The sequence below is a fragment of the Hyla sarda genome, chromosome 10 (assembly GCF_029499605.1).
Source record: "Hyla sarda isolate aHylSar1 chromosome 10, aHylSar1.hap1, whole genome shotgun sequence".
Taxonomy (NCBI): domain Eukaryota; kingdom Metazoa; phylum Chordata; class Amphibia; order Anura; family Hylidae; genus Hyla; species Hyla sarda.
In genome coordinates this window covers 67,415,474-67,431,150 of record NC_079198.1, presented here as the reverse complement: position 1 = coordinate 67,431,150, position 15,677 = coordinate 67,415,474, and the positions used below count along the sequence as shown (strand labels likewise).

Sequence of the window (15,677 nt, the reverse complement as noted above, 5' to 3'; positions counted from 1 at the left end):
GTCCAGCGCAATATTGAATCAATGCTTCTTTATTCAATGATCAAACAAACATCTTAGATGCACAAGTGACGCATTTCGGCTGCGATTTGCAGCCTTAGTCATGACTAAGGCATGCAAACCGTGGCCGAAACTCGTCGCTTGTGCATCTTAGATGCCTGTTTGATAATTGAATAAAGAAGCATTGATTCGAGATTGCGCTGGACATCCTTTTCTCGTTGTGGCAAAGTTTATCACGGGAACCAAGTCCATCCCTGTCCGAATCACATAAGAGGGGGGGGGGTAAGGCTAACATCGCCGGGGGGGAATGGGGGCGATGTCACCACTAGTCATAAGGGAATAGCGCCACTGAGTGTTTAAATGGCGTGATCTGTATAGATCACGGTATTTAACCAGTTAATTGGCGGACATCGGAGCAATCTCTGCTATCTGTAATTACTGGCAAAATACGGACCCGACCTGTAGGCCTGCATCACATCTGCCCACCTGACCCATGTTGTACATGTATGTCATGGATTGGGAAGGGGTTAAAGGGGTTGTCCACTGCCCTGCCTTCTGGAGCTCCGCTCGCAGCGTCCGGAAGTTCGTTACTCCGAACGCTGTGTGCGAGCTTCAGTTTTCGAGTCCGCCCCCTTGTGCTGTCACGCCTGCCCCTTTGTGATGTCACGTCCCCTCCTCAATGAAAGTCTATGGGAGGGGGGCATGACAGCGGTCGCGCCCCCTTCCCATAGACTTTCATTGAGGGGGCGGGCGTAACGTCACGAGGGGGTGGCCTTGAACACGGAAGCCCGCACACAGTGTTCAGAGTAATGAACTTCCAGACGCAGCAAGCGGAGCTCCAGAAGGCAGGGCAGCGGACAACCCCTTTAAGCACCAGCCTTAGCATTTGTTTAAAGAAAAAAAAAACAACTCTTTGAAATACCTCTTTAGGGTACGTTCACACAGGCAGATTTTGAAGCTAGTTGGCAGCAAGTTTTCTGTTTCAAGTTTGAGCCATGGCAGGTTTTTGGTGGCAGATTTTCCAAGTAGACCTCATAGAAATCAATGTAAACAAATGAAATCGAGAGAACATATGACTAAAAAAGTGAAAAGAACCCAATATTTTTCTTGACCTACATAAATAATAAGAAAATGAAAACTAAGAAATAATGTGGGTGTAGATTTTCCGCTGTCGAAATCCCACTGCGGCTAAACCCACAGAAGGAAGATCAGAGGAGAACTGCCTGTGTGGATGTATCCTAAAGGAGCTTAGGAGACGTAAGAGGCTTCATATACTTCTCTATTGCCGCCTCATGTCACAATTGTGGGTTGCTGCAAATTCTCATGACAATCGAGAGTCTAACAAAGCCCTTCAAGTCTACAATGTGCCTTGGCCTGATAGGCCAGTATACATTATGGGGGAATTTGTCATTAGCGGAGGTTTTTGAACAATGAGAATCCTCATGTGTGGTTTATTATGGAGGGGGGCCAATTCATAATTTTGCCCAAATGACAGGAAGCCCCTGGATAGTGCAAAAATCTGTGAAAAGCTCACACACATTGATACACCAGCCAGTCACTGGACTCATTTTGCGCAAAAATACTTTTTGTGAAAATGATAAATTCAACTCACCATCCAGTGCATCTGCTAACCACGCTCTCTAGAAGCATACTTCAAGAAAAATGGTGAAGCCAGTGCAGACAACATGAAAAGAGTGCAAAATTAGATGATCATTTTGTTGCAAGACAATGAGCAAAACATATTGATAAATCAGGGTCACACCATGTATGCAATTTGGCAGGTGCACGCCAGATGATAAATTTCCCCATAGGTCTGTTCTAGATCTCATACATAGTACTTTAAGGAAAAAAGAAAGAGACCCGGTGCACCCCTACTGAAACTCTTCAAAGATATGCAGAGCAGGATGAGGTATAAATCATTGCCCTTGCGCTAAGAGCACAGCACCTACTGTAGCATGTAGAGAGAATACGTCCCATGAGGAGCCACAGAATAGACCCAGTCCGGGGATCACCACGTCCTGTACGATACATATGCAGAAGAGTCAAAAGTTATCCTATATCCTGGCGCATTAATCAGACCGAGGTGTAGCTATTAGGTAGATTAATAAACCCAACGCGCTTCGACCCTGGACTAGGGTTTTTATCAGTTTTGATCATAACCTGATGAAGACCGTAGTCCCGGGTCGAAAAGCATTGTTTTTATTTATTAATCTACCTGATACCTACCCCTCGGTCTGATTGATGCGCCAGGATACAGGATAACTTTTGAATCTTCTGCAGATCTCATACATAGGACTATTATCCTCACATTTACTGTATGTATGGGGATGATGCTAGTCTGTAAATTATTGGTGAGCTAGAGGTTATAAAGCAGAAAAATAAAACAAAGAAATGACCTCTCTCCTCTCAATGGAAGGACTGTTCCATCACATTTTACACTGTTTATGAAAGGTATCAGTTCAGGCAATACCTGTGGGAAAGTGTCAGGTGTGATTGTAATTAGTGTAATTACATGTAAGTAAAATCGGGATTTGTGCAATGACTGGAAAGAACTCAAGCTCATGTTGTTCAGTGATGTTTAAAACAACAAGCTTATTTTGTGGGGTTTTGGCAAAGGCCAGTATAATAAATCTGTATGAACTGAATGTGTAATTACAGGTTATAGTTATGACAGATGTGCCAGACAACTGAGCGCAGGACTGGCGTTATGTAACCACACCTGAGAATTCTTCTTAGCTTTTGTATTGGCACCCTGGGTAACAGTCCAGCACAACTGCTGCTGCAGGAAGCCACTTTTTTTTTATTTCTCAAACAAAATGCATTATAGACATTTATTAATATTGACAGTTTGTGCCTTTATTTTCTGTTTAGTTGCTATTTATGACTGCCCCAAACTTATCAATAAGTCGCACATTGAAAAATCACACTAAATTGCAAATTTCATGTAGATTGAGACAAACTGACATTTATGGTGACTTGAATATTTAACTAAAATAGTATACTTTTACATTAAATACAACACAATGTAATTCCAAGTCAATCACACTTCTGTGAAATCCCACTGTCCACTCAGGAAGCAACACTGATTGACAATCAATTTCACATGCTGTTGTGCAAATGGAACAGACAACATGTAGAAATTATAGGCAATTAGCAAGACACAACCAATAAAGGAATGGTTCTGCAGGTGGTGACCACAGACCACTTCTCAGTTCCTATGCTTCCTGGCTGATGTATTGGTCACTCTTGAATGCTGGCGGTGCTTTTACTCGAGTGGTTGCATTAAACGGAGTCTACAACCCACACAAATGGCTCAGGTTGTGCAGCTCATCCAGGATGACACATCAATGCGAGCTGCGGCAAGAAGGTTTGCTGTGTCTGTCCGCATAGTGTCCAGAGCATGGAGGCGCTACCAGGAGACAGGCCAGGACATCAGGAGATGTTGAAGAGGCCGTAGGAGGGCAACAACCCAGCAGCAGGACCGCTACCTCCGCCTTTGTGCAAGGAGGAGCATGAGGAGCACTGCCAGAGCCCTGCAAAATGACCTCCAGCAGGCCACTAATGTGTCCACTCAAACGGTCAGAAACAGACTCCATGAGAGTGATATGAGGTCCCAACGTCCACAGGTGGGGGTTGTGCATACAGCCCAACAGCATGCAGGATGTTTGGCATTTGCCAGAGAACACCAAGATTGGCAAATTTGCCACTGCCACCCTGTGCTCTTCACAGATGAAAGTAGGTTCACACCGAGCACATGTGACAGTCTAGAGACACCGTGGAGAACGTTTTGCTGCCTGCAACATCCTCCACCATGACAGGTTTGGCAGTGGGTCAGTAATGGTGCGGGGTGGGATTTCTTTGGAGGGGCCGCACAGCCCTCCATGTGCTTGCCAGAGGTAGCCTGACTGCTATTAGGTACCGAGAGGAGATCCGCAGACCTCTTGTGAGACCATATGCTGGTGTGGTTGGCCCTGGTTTTCTCATAATGCAAGACAATGCTAGACCTCATGTGGCTGGAGTGCATCAAGAGGAAGGCATTGATGCTATGGACTGGCCCGCCTGTTCCCAACATTTAAATCCGATTGAGCTCATCTGGGACATCATGTCTCGCTCCATACACCAACAGACTGTCCAGGAGTTGGCGGATGCTTTAGCCCAGGTTTGGGAGTACATCCCTCAGGAGACCATCCGCCACCTCATCAGGAGCATGTCCAGGCATGTCCAGGTAGGGAGGTCATACGGCACGTGGAGGCCACACACACCACTGAGCCTCATTTTGACTTGTTTTAAGGACATTACATCAAAGTTGGATCACCCTGTAGTGTGGTTTTCCACTTTGATTTTGAGTGTGATTCCAAATCCAGACCTCCATGGGTTGATAAATTTGATTTCCATAGATTTTTGTTGTCAGCACATTCAACTATGTAAGGACGAAAGTATTTCATACGATTAGTTCATTCATTCAGATCTAGGATGTGTTATCTCAGTGTTCCCTTTATTTTTTTGAGTGCAGTATATATTAGGATATCAAATAATAAAAACAAACAAGTAAACCATACTGTATGTTGCAATATTACATAGCACCAACCATGACCCCAAAAGCATATAACTCTCTAATACAGTGTTTTAACTAATTGTATTAGTTTCAGCAAACTTTTGCTTGACTTCTCCCTGACAGGAAGTTGTGTAGTCTTATCATTATCAGTGTGGTATTGTCTCAGCAGCTCCCTAACTCCTCCATCTGTCATGAGACAACACATCATTCTCAGCTTTCTTATGAGGTGTGGTTGGATTTTGTGCCTGAACTTAAGCCCAACATATAATATAACCTCTGACCAGTCCTTGCGCATACATATGTGTGTGTGTGTGTTTTTCACTCACAGGATGGGGTGGGGTTTGGAATGCTGGTAATAATGAGTTGTGTATATACCATGCAGCCTTTTGCTAAACAATGCCACAGTCAGATGAGCAGACAAAGAATGAATACAGCATAACTGGCTGACTGTGTGCATTCACTTATAGCAGATTTGTTGAAGAAGTTTCTGCAATTCAAAAACAGTACTATTTATCTTCTAATGAAATTTCTGCAACAAATCTGCCATGAATGCACATGGCGGAATGTTCACCCAGAAAATTTCCGGGTGACACTCCGTGGACTGACAGAACAAAATGGCATTAGGACCACTCAGAAAAGCGTTGTCCCATAGACTGCAATGCTTTTCCTAGTGAATTCTGCTGAAGAAATTGACATGACAACTCTTTCTGCGGAGGCCAAAATCGTGATTTAGGCGCCAAATGTTTCCTCTGTGGAAACTCTGCTACGTGCATGGTAAAAAACTGTATTTTTTTAGCTTATTTTTGCTGGATTCTGCTCAGAAATTCCACCCCTTGAACATGGCGTAAGGGTAAATTCACATGGGAAAATTTCCTGCAAATTTTCAGCAGCATATTTTCCGCAGAAAATCTGCAGCGGATTTTGCTACAATTGACTTTACCAAATAGTCCACAATAGAAGCAAATTTGCAGATTTTCTAGAGGCCTATTGAAGTTTATGGTAAAATTTGCTGCAGAGCTTCAGAAAAAAGGGTATGATTACAAGTGCGTATTTTCTGTGGATATCTGCAGCAGATTTTGACTTTAATGGTTCTACAGCAAATCTGTAGTATTAGCAGTGGATTTGCAGATTTTCTATGGACTCGCAGAAGGCAATGGGTAGCGACAAAGTTGGCTGTGAATTTTCCACAGCACATTTATGCTGTGTTCATCACTTTATTTATATTGGTTTACACAGCATAAAATCTGCAGTGACATGGAAGATGTCTAGGCGGTAGCCCATTCCAACATATCCTAGGATATGGACTCCCTGTAGTAGGCCAAACTATGAAAGCTATAAAAAAAATTGGCCCTTGAAACTTAACCCCTTAAGGACTCAGCCCATTTGGAAAATTTTATTTTTACGTTTTCTTTCCACCTCACCTTCAAAAAATCACAACTCTTTTATATTTTCATCCACAGACTCATATGAGGGCTTGTTTTTTGTGCGACCAGTTGTCCATTGTACTGCCACCACGTGCTTTATGATAAAATGTATGGCGCAACCAAAAAAATACTATTTGTGTGGGGAAATTAAAGAGAAAACCGCAATTTTGTAAGTTTTGGAAGGTTTCGTTTTCCTGCCGTACAATTTACAGTAAAAATTATGTGTTCTTTAGTCTTTGGGTCAATATGATTAAAATTATACCCATGATTATACACTTTTCTATTACTGTTCTATTACTATTTAAAAAAACAATCGCAAACTGTTTAACCAAATTAGTAAGTTTCAAATCCCCCTATTTTGAAGATCTATAACTTTTTCATTTTTCCATATAAGCGGCGGTATGAGGGCTCATTTTTTGCTCCGTGATCTGTACTTTTTATTGATACCATATTTGCTTATATAAAACTTTTAATACATTTTTCATAAATTATTTTTGGAATAAAAGGTTATAAAAGAAAGCAGCTAATTTGGACTTTTTTTACGTTCATGCTGTTAACTGTACGGTATCATTAACATTTTATTTTAATAGTTGGGATATGTACAGACGTGGCAATACCAAAGAAGTATATAAAAAAAAATTTTTTTTGCACTTTTTGGGGGTGAAATAGGGAAAATGGGACAATTTACATTTTTATTGGTGGAGGGGGTCTTCCAATTTTTTTTTAAACTTTAAAAAAAAAAAATGTTTTACTTTTATTTTTACACTTTAACCTGTTCAGGACCCAGGGTGTAATTTTACGCCCCGGCGCCCTGGTACTTAAGGACCCAGGGCGTAAACGTACGCTCTGGCAGTTTCTGGTCCCTGCCGCGCGCCGGGCAGAGATTGGAAGCGGATGCCTGCTGAAATGCTTCAGCAGGCATTCAGGGCAAATGCCGAGGGGGGCCATGTAGGCCCCCCATGTCGGCGATCGCCGCAAATCGCAAGGGAAATCGCCACAGACAGCCAGGACCATGCTGGAGTCTAGGAGCGAGGTGGCAAGCCGGCCACCTCCTCCGATCCCCTGCGATCCGTTGGTTAGTTAACCGACCAATCGCGGGGGGGGGGGGGCGTTACTTCCTCCCGTCCTGCCCGGCCCCTGGAAGTCCGGAGAGGACGGGAGGAAGACCGGAGGACGCGGCGGGGGACGGGGGAGTGCTGGGGACCGGCCCCGGTACTTACCTCGTCCCTGAAGACCCGGATCCCGGCGATGAAGATGGCGGCGGCGGCGACAGGTGAGTAGATCTTCAGCCGCGGTCGGGCCCTTTACAGCAATGCACGGTGCCGTAAAGCGACATGCATTGCTGTAATGGGACCCTGTATACTACAACTCCCAGCATGCCCAGACAGCTCTTGGCGTCTGTGCATGCTGGGAGTTGCAGTTTTGCAACATCTGGAGGTCCACAGTTTGGAGACCACTGTGCCCTTCCAGATGTTGCAAAACTACACATCCTCAGCATGCTCTTACTGTACAGGCATGCTGGGAGTTGTAGTTCTGTAACATCTGGCCCTTCAGATGTTGCAGAACTACAACTCCCAGCATGCCTGAACAGTTTTGGCATACTGGGAGTTGTAGTTTTGCAACATCTGGAAGGGCACAGATTGGGAACCTCTGTATTAGTGTTCTGCAAACTGTAGTCCTCCAGATGTTGCAAAACTACAACTCCAAGCATGCTGGGAGTTGTAGTTCGGCAACATCTGGCTCTAAAGATGTTGCCGAACTACTACTTCGAGCATGCCTGAGAATGTTTGAGAGTTGTGGTTTTGCAACAACTGGAGGCACACTGGTTGGGAAACGTTGTCTGTTTCCTAACTCAGTGTTTCCCAACCCGTGTGCCTCCAGCTGTTGCAAAACTATAACTACCAGCATGCACTGATAGACTGTGCATGCTGGGAGTTGTAGTTTTGCAACAGCTGGAGGTTCCCCCCTGTGAATGTACAGGGTACATTCACATGGGCAGGGGGTTTACAGTGATTATCAGGCTGCAAGTTTGCGATGCAGCAAATTTTGCGCGGCAGCTCAAACTCGCAGCGGGAAACTCGCTGTAATCCCCCGCCCATGTGACTGTACCCTAAAAACACTACACTACACTACACTAACACAAAATAAAATAAAAAGTAAAAAAACACTACATATACACATACCCCTACACAGCCCCCCTCCCTCCCCAATAAAAATGAAAAACGTCTGGTACGCCACGGTTTCCAAAATGGAGCCTCCAGCTGTTGCAAAACAACAACTCCCAGTATTGCCGGACAGCCGTTGACTGTCCAAGCATGCTGGGAGTTTTGCAACAGCTGGAGGCACCCTGTTTGGGAATCACTGGCATCGAATACCCCTATGTCCACCCCTATGCAAATCCCTAATTTAGGCCTCAAATGCACATGGCGCTCTCACTTCGGAGCCCTGTCGTATTTCAAGGCAACAGTTTAGGGCCACATATGGGGTATCTCCGTACTCGGGAGAAATTGCCTAACAAATTTTGGGGGGCTTTTTCTCCTTTCACCCCTTATGAAAAGGTGAAGTTGGGGTCTACACCAGCATGTTAGTGTAAAAAAAGAAATTTTTTACACTAACATGCTGGTGTTGCCCTATACTTTTCATTTTGACAAGAGGTAAAAGGCAAAAAAGCCCCCCAAAATTTGTAATGAAATTTCTCCCGACTACGGAGATACCCCATATGTGGGCGTAAAGTCCTCTGAGGGCGCACAACAAGGCCCAGAAGGGTGAGTGCACCATGTACATTTAAGGTGATTTGCACAGGGGTGGCTGATTGTTACAGCGGTTTTGACAAACGCAAAAAAAAAAAAAAAACACACACATATGACCCCATTTCGGAAACTACACCCCTCACGGAATGTAATGAGGGGTGCAGTGAGAATTTACCCCCCACTGGTGTCTGACAGAGCTTTGGAACAGTGGGCTGTGCAAATAAAACATTTTGTACAGCCCACTGTTTCAAAGATCTGACAGACACCAGTGGGTTGTAAATGCTCACTGTATACCTTGTTACGTTCCTCAAGGGGTCTAGTTTCCAAAATGGTAGGCCATGTGGGGGTTATTTTGCTGTCCTGGCACCATAGGGGCTTCCTAAATGCTCTCAAAATTTGCTCTCAAAAAGCCAAATATGACTCCTTCTCTTCTGAGCATTGTAGTCCGCCCATAGTGCACTTCAGGTCAACTTATGGGGTACAGAGATGGGGTTCCAAATTTTGGGGGGTATTTTCTGCTATTAACCCTTGCAAAAATGTGAAATTTGGGGGGAAACACACATTTTAGTGAAAAAAATATATATTTTTTTACATATGCAAAAGTCGTGAAACACCTGTGGGGTCTTAAGGCTCACTTTATTCCTTGTTATGTTCCTCAAGGGGTCTAGTTTCCAAAATGGTATGCCATGTGGGGGGGGGGGTTGCTGTTCTGGCACCATAGGGGCTTCCTAAATGCAACATGCCCCCCAAAAACCATTTCAGAAAAACGTACTCTCCAAAATCCCCTTGTCGCTCCTTCGCTTCTGAGCCCTCTACTGCGCCTGCCGAACACTTTACATAGACATATGAGGTATGCGCTTACTCGAGAGAAATTGGGCTACAAAAATAACAATCCATTTTCTCCTTTTAACCCTTGTAAAAATTCAAAAATTTGGTCTACAAGAACATGCGAGTGTAAAAAATGAAGATTGTGAATTTTCTCCTTCACTTTGCTGCTATTCCTGTGAAACACCTAAAGGGTTAAAATGCTGACTGAATGTAATTTTGAATACTTTGGGGGGTGAAGTTTTTATAATGGGGTCATTTGTGGGGTATTTCTAAGATGAAGACCCTTCAAATCCACTGCAAACCTGAACTGGTCCCTAAAAAATTGTGATTTTGGAAATTTTGCGAAAAATTGGAAAATTGCTGCTGAACTTTGAAGCCCTCTGATGTCTTCCAAAAGTAAAAACACGTCAATTTTATGATGCAAACATAAAGTAGACATATTGTATATGTGAATAAAAAAATAAAATTATTTGGAATATCCATTTTCCTTACAAGCAGAGAGCTTCAAAGTTAGAAAAATGCAACATTTTCAAATTTTTCATCAAATTTGGGAATTTTTCACCAAGAAAGGATGCAAGTTACCACAAAATGTTACCACTATGTTAAAGTAAAATATGTCACGAAAAAACTATCTCGGAATCAGAATGATAACTAAAAGCATTCCAGAGTTATTAATGTTTAAAGTGACAGTGGTCAGAAGTGCAAAAAATGGCCGGGTCCTAAGGTGTAAAATGGCTGGGTCCTTAAGGGGTTAATAGTCCCCATAGGGGACTGTTTATAGCAATCTTTCGATTGCTAATACTTTTCAGTTCTATGCATAGGACACACTGTAGCACTTATCACTATTTTTCGGTCATCTTCTGCTCTGGTCTGCTTGATCGCAGATCAGAGCAGAAGACCCGTGGAAGGCAGCGGAGGCAGGTGAGAGGACCTCCGGCTGCCATGCTGGATGATCGGATCGCCGCGGCAGCGCTGCGGGCAATCCAATTATCCATTCAATGTACCGCACTGCTGCAGATGCCGTGATCTGTATTGATCACAGCATCTGAGGGGTTACTGGTGGACATCCACGTGATCGCGGACATCCGCCATTACCGGTTGGTCCCTGGCTGCTATCAGCAGCCGGGACCTGCCACGCATGACCCAAGCATCGCTCCGATGCTCGGTTATCTATAGGACGTAAATGTACATACTGGTGCATTAAGTACCAGCTCACCAGGACGTGCATTTATGTCCGGCATCGTTAAGAGGTTAAAGGGGAACTCTGGTGGGAACAAATAGAATATTTTTTTTCCAAATCAGCTGATGCCAGAAAGTTAAACAGATTTGTAAATGACTTCTATTTCAAAATCTAGAGCCTTACAGTACTTATCAGCTGCTGTATACTACTGAGAAATGTGTGTAGTTCTTTTCAGTCTGACAACAGTGCTCCCTACTGACACCTCTTTCCGTTTCAGGAACTGTCCAGACTAGAAACAAATCCCCATAGAAAACCTCTCCTGCTCTGGACAGTTCCTGACACTGACAGAGGTGTCAGGAGTGAGCTCTGTGGTCAGACAGGAAAGAACTTCACAGATGTCTCTGTAGTATATCTTAAGTATACAGCAGCTTATAAGTACTGGAAGGGTTGAGATTTTGAAATAGAAGTAATTTACAAATCTGTTTAACTTTCTGGCACCAGTTGATTTAAAAACTTTTTTTCCACCGAAGTTCCCCGTTAAAGTGATTGGTTGCTATGAGCATCTGAACCAGTTTTACTTTGATTTTCAGTCTCTGGTTATTTACCAGTGATGTTCCCTACAGGTCTTTACTATTGTACCATCCTTTTTAAATCACACATTATTTACAATCAGGTGCAGAAAATCTGAAACAAATCAGCAGCGTGTAAACATACCCTAAGGGTACATTCCCACACGGCGTATTTGCTGCGTATTTGCTGCTGCGTATTTTATTTTCTCTGTTGAAGTCAATGGGTAGGAAAATACGCAGCACCAAATACGCAGCAAATACGCAGCAAATACGCAGCAAAATACGCCGTGTGGGAACGTACCCTAAAAGAGACAACCTGAAGCAGCTCTGGGTGGGGAACTGGCATGAGTGATGAGGGAACAGTGTAAGCAGGGTAATTTGATGCATTTAAATAATGCATTCTGGGAATTGCAGTACTGAGTAGTAGTGATGAGCGGCATTGGCAACATTCGAATTCGCGATATTTCGCAAATATATAGACGAATATTCGTCCTATATTCATGAATTTTGCGTATTCGTTATATTCGCGTATTCATTATATTCGCATATTCGAGGAAGAAAACAGTGAGGGGGTGGGCAACTTTACTATTGGTTGCTAGGGATGTTGTTGATAACCTCTGACAAGTGTATTTGCATCATTCTAATTGGCCCACAAGTGAAAAGAAGGAATATGCACATATGCGGAAAAAAGTGAATATTCGTAATTTTGATTATTTAGCGAATATATTCGCTAATTTGCGATATTCGCGATAAAAATTCTAAATGCGAATATTCGTACCCAACACTACTGAGCAGCTGCTCAAGCAGAAAGTAGTGATTTCTGATATTGGTGGAGGTGCACAGCCTCTAAAACAAAAGGATTATTGGTTGTTTTAAAACTGGGACAGATAGGTAGGGAATGCTATACACTACTGCAACAAAGACGTGGTCTCAAATGGCTGGAGGTGCTCAACCCCAAATGCAGTTGTGCATTTATGCTAGGGGGCAGATCTTGCCCTAGTGGTCTGTTGCTAGGGGCGATCCCCGGCATAAAAAGAAACCTTGGCGTTGGTGTGCGGGCTCAGGTCCTTCATACAAGGATATACTGGCTAATGTCTCAATTTTAACATCAGTGTTGAGGGTTAGCCAATGTCATTGTTTACATCTACCACCTAAATTCTTGTATACGCTACTGCAGTCAGAATACCCCTTTAGGGTCAGTTCACACGTGTATGTTCTGCTGCAGATCTGCTGCAGATTTGCTGTAGCTGATTTTCTTACCCATTGAAGTCAATGGGCAACCAAATCTGCAGCAGATCTGCAGCAAAAATAACCAATTATGCGAAGAATAGTGTATGTGTGAATATACCCTTAAAGGAATTATCTAGGAATAGAAAAAGCAGAACCACACCTGTCCACAGGATGTATGTGGTATTATAGCTAGGTTCAATTGTATAGAGCTAAGTTGTAATACCACATACAACCTGAAGACATAGGACGTGCTGTTTTTGGAAAAAATCAGCTCTGTTTTTCTGTTCATGGTTAACCCCTTTAAACCATAATTTAAAAAAATGTTCTGTCTAATTTGAGGGGGGGTGTGGGGTGGAGGACTTGATTTTTTTTTTTTTACCTTTTTCACCTTGCAGTTTGGGGTGGCCTAGTACAGGAGTTGCACCCCTGTACCCTAGCTTCCTTGTCTGGCAGACTCCATACAGTGACCCCTGGGCCCCCCTGCAGTTATGTTCTATCTGCTTCCTTAACCCCTTAAGGACCAAGGCCAATTTCACCTTAAGGACCAGAGCGATCTTATCACTGTCACTTTTAGCATTAATAACTCTGGAATGCTTTACTTTTCATTCTGATTCTGAGATTTTTTCATGACATATTCTACTTTATGTTAGTGGTAAATTTTCGTTGATACTTGTGTCATTTCTTTGTGAAAAATTCCAGAATTTGATGAAAAAATTTTAAATTTAGCATTTTTCTTTCTTTGAAGCTCTCTACTTGTAAGGAAAATAGACATTCCAAATAAATGATATATTGATTCACAAATACAATATGTCTACTTTATGTTTGCATCATGTAATTGACATGTTTTTACTTTTGGAAGACATCAGAGGGCTTCAAAGTTCAGCAGCAATTTTCAAATTTTTCACAAAACTTTCAAAATCTGAATCTTTCTGGGACCAGTTCAGTTTCGAAGTGGATTTCAAGGGCTTTCTTATTAAAAAATACCACATAAATGACCCCATTATAGAAACTGCACCCCTCAAAGTATTCAAAATGTCATTCAGAAAGTTTGTTAACCCTTTAGGTGTTTCACAGGAATAGCAGCAAAGTGAAGGAGAAAATTGAAAACCTTCATTTTTTACACTCTCATTTTTTACACACTGTTTAAAATGAAAAATTTTATTTTTCATTTTCATAGACCGCTGTTCCCAAAATCTGACACCTGTGGGGCGTGAATGCTCACTGTACCCCTTATTACATTATGTGAGGGGTGTAGTTTCCAAAATGGGGTCGCATGTGTGTGTGGGGGGGGGGTCCATTGTTCTGGCACTATGGGGGCTTTGTAAAGACACGTGGCCTTCAATTCTGGACACCTTTTTTCTCCAGAAGTCCAATGGCGCTCTTTCTCTTCTGAGCAATGTAGTGCACCCGCAGAGCACTTTACATCCACATATGGGGTATGTTCTTACTCAGAAGGAATGGGGTTACAAACTTTGGGGGCTTTTTCCCTATATTCATTTGTGAAAATGAAAAATTTCGGGTAAAATCAGCATTTTTTTTCTTAATTTTCCCATCCAACTTTAACGAAACTACGTCAAACACCTGTGGGGCGTTAAGGTTCACTGTAACCCCTTGCTACGTTCCATGAGGGGTGTAGTTTCCAAAATGGGGTCACACGTGGGTATTATTTTTTTTCTAACTAACACAAGCTAGAGGGCACTGCTGTGGAGAAAGACCAATTATGTCAGCATTTATTGTGGAGGCTAGCATTATGTCACGGTGGCAACGCGGAGTCCTGATGCCTGTGGGTCCAGAGGTGCTGGGAACCAAGAAACCCAAAGTCACTCAATAGCATACATAGAAAGACAGAAAGGTACCCACTGCGAGGAAACAGCAGACCGACTTCTATGGCATCTCGGACAGATCCGACTTCAGGCTGACAGCAGGGCGCTCAGAGTGGAGGCGACTGACAGCAAAGTTTCGCACAGCTGGTACATGCATGGTACCACACGTTATGTAATTTACTATCCAGTGTGTCCCTGCCCTAAAATTTATGTGTGCCTCACCACACGTCTCCTCAAAATCCGTATTCAGGAACATATGAGGGACATTCGGATGGCACAGGCAGTGGGAACCATTGAAGACCTGAAGACGATACCCAAACATTTTAAATTACATCATGACTGTAATGACACGCTCCTCCAATTCTGTGGCATTGACAGACTATACCCTGGAATGGGCGGGGGTGATTTTGGAAAACGCTTAGCCCAACGCGAGAGTTACTGGATCTGGTGTCTGAACATAGTACAACCACACAGTTTAAATGAGATGCTACCATTTGGACCATTCCTATAGTTAATTGTCTCTGACCATTGATGCCACTCATGTATTCCTCTTCTGTTCTGTCTGTTTTTATACCCTGTCTTTTAAGCCTTTTTTTTAACCTACTATTTTGACAGTTTGTTTTTCTTTGTTTTTTTTCCCTAAGGACATCATATATGTGTAGAGATTATCTTGAGCATGGGAATTACTCAGAGATGTCTGCATATTCAAGATCTTTGGAGTCATTTTGATCTCTTTAGACCCACATTTATATCTTGCATGGTTATGGGGCCATGCATCATAGTGTTGTCTCTTTTTAATTGATGTAAAGTTCTTATACTATTAATAATAAAATGTTATATATATCTTAATAATTGAACACATAATTGTCTTTCAATTCACCATCTTTGCTGTTTGAATCGTTAGCACATGGCGTGCAAGTATTGGAGTTAGGTGGTAATATATATCTCATTGATGCTCACCATCCTTGCACTTTTTCGTCTTCTCTCCATTTCTCCTCCATGCACTTTGTTTCACTTGGTTGGTTTATGTTTTCTCACACATTCACATTTATCCTCTTTCCCCTCCACACTTTTATCCTCACTTGGCACTACACCTATCCCCATCTCACGTTTTCCCACCAATCTCATTTATTATAATTTTTTTGTCGTCACTATATCACTCAATACACACTCTTACACTTTTTCCACTGGGTTGTTATGTCACCCCTCTACCTTATACCTCACCCATTTTCCTCATACATCTCACATTCACATCATTACCACATTCACAGTTCCCTTAATCTTTTTCTGCATAACCCCACTTGACCCCAGGAGATCTCCT

The 15,677-nt window shown here is 42.8% G+C and overlaps 1 protein-coding gene across 11 annotated transcripts in view; it reads right to left on the bottom strand.

Moving 5' to 3' along the window:
* Positions 1-15,677, bottom strand: part of LOC130293923 (galactoside alpha-(1,2)-fucosyltransferase 2-like) — a 338,139-nt gene that overhangs the window by 119,931 nt on the left and 202,531 nt on the right. Inside the window, exon 1 of one of the 11 annotated variants that reach the window (XM_056543211.1) lies at positions 1,610-1,736. The exons of the other annotated variants lie outside the window; for them this stretch is intronic. The gene's annotated coding sequence lies outside the window, so the exon portion shown is untranslated. Of the gene's footprint in view, positions 1-1,609; positions 1,737-15,677 lie in introns of those variants that run through there. 11 annotated transcript variants of the gene reach the window in all.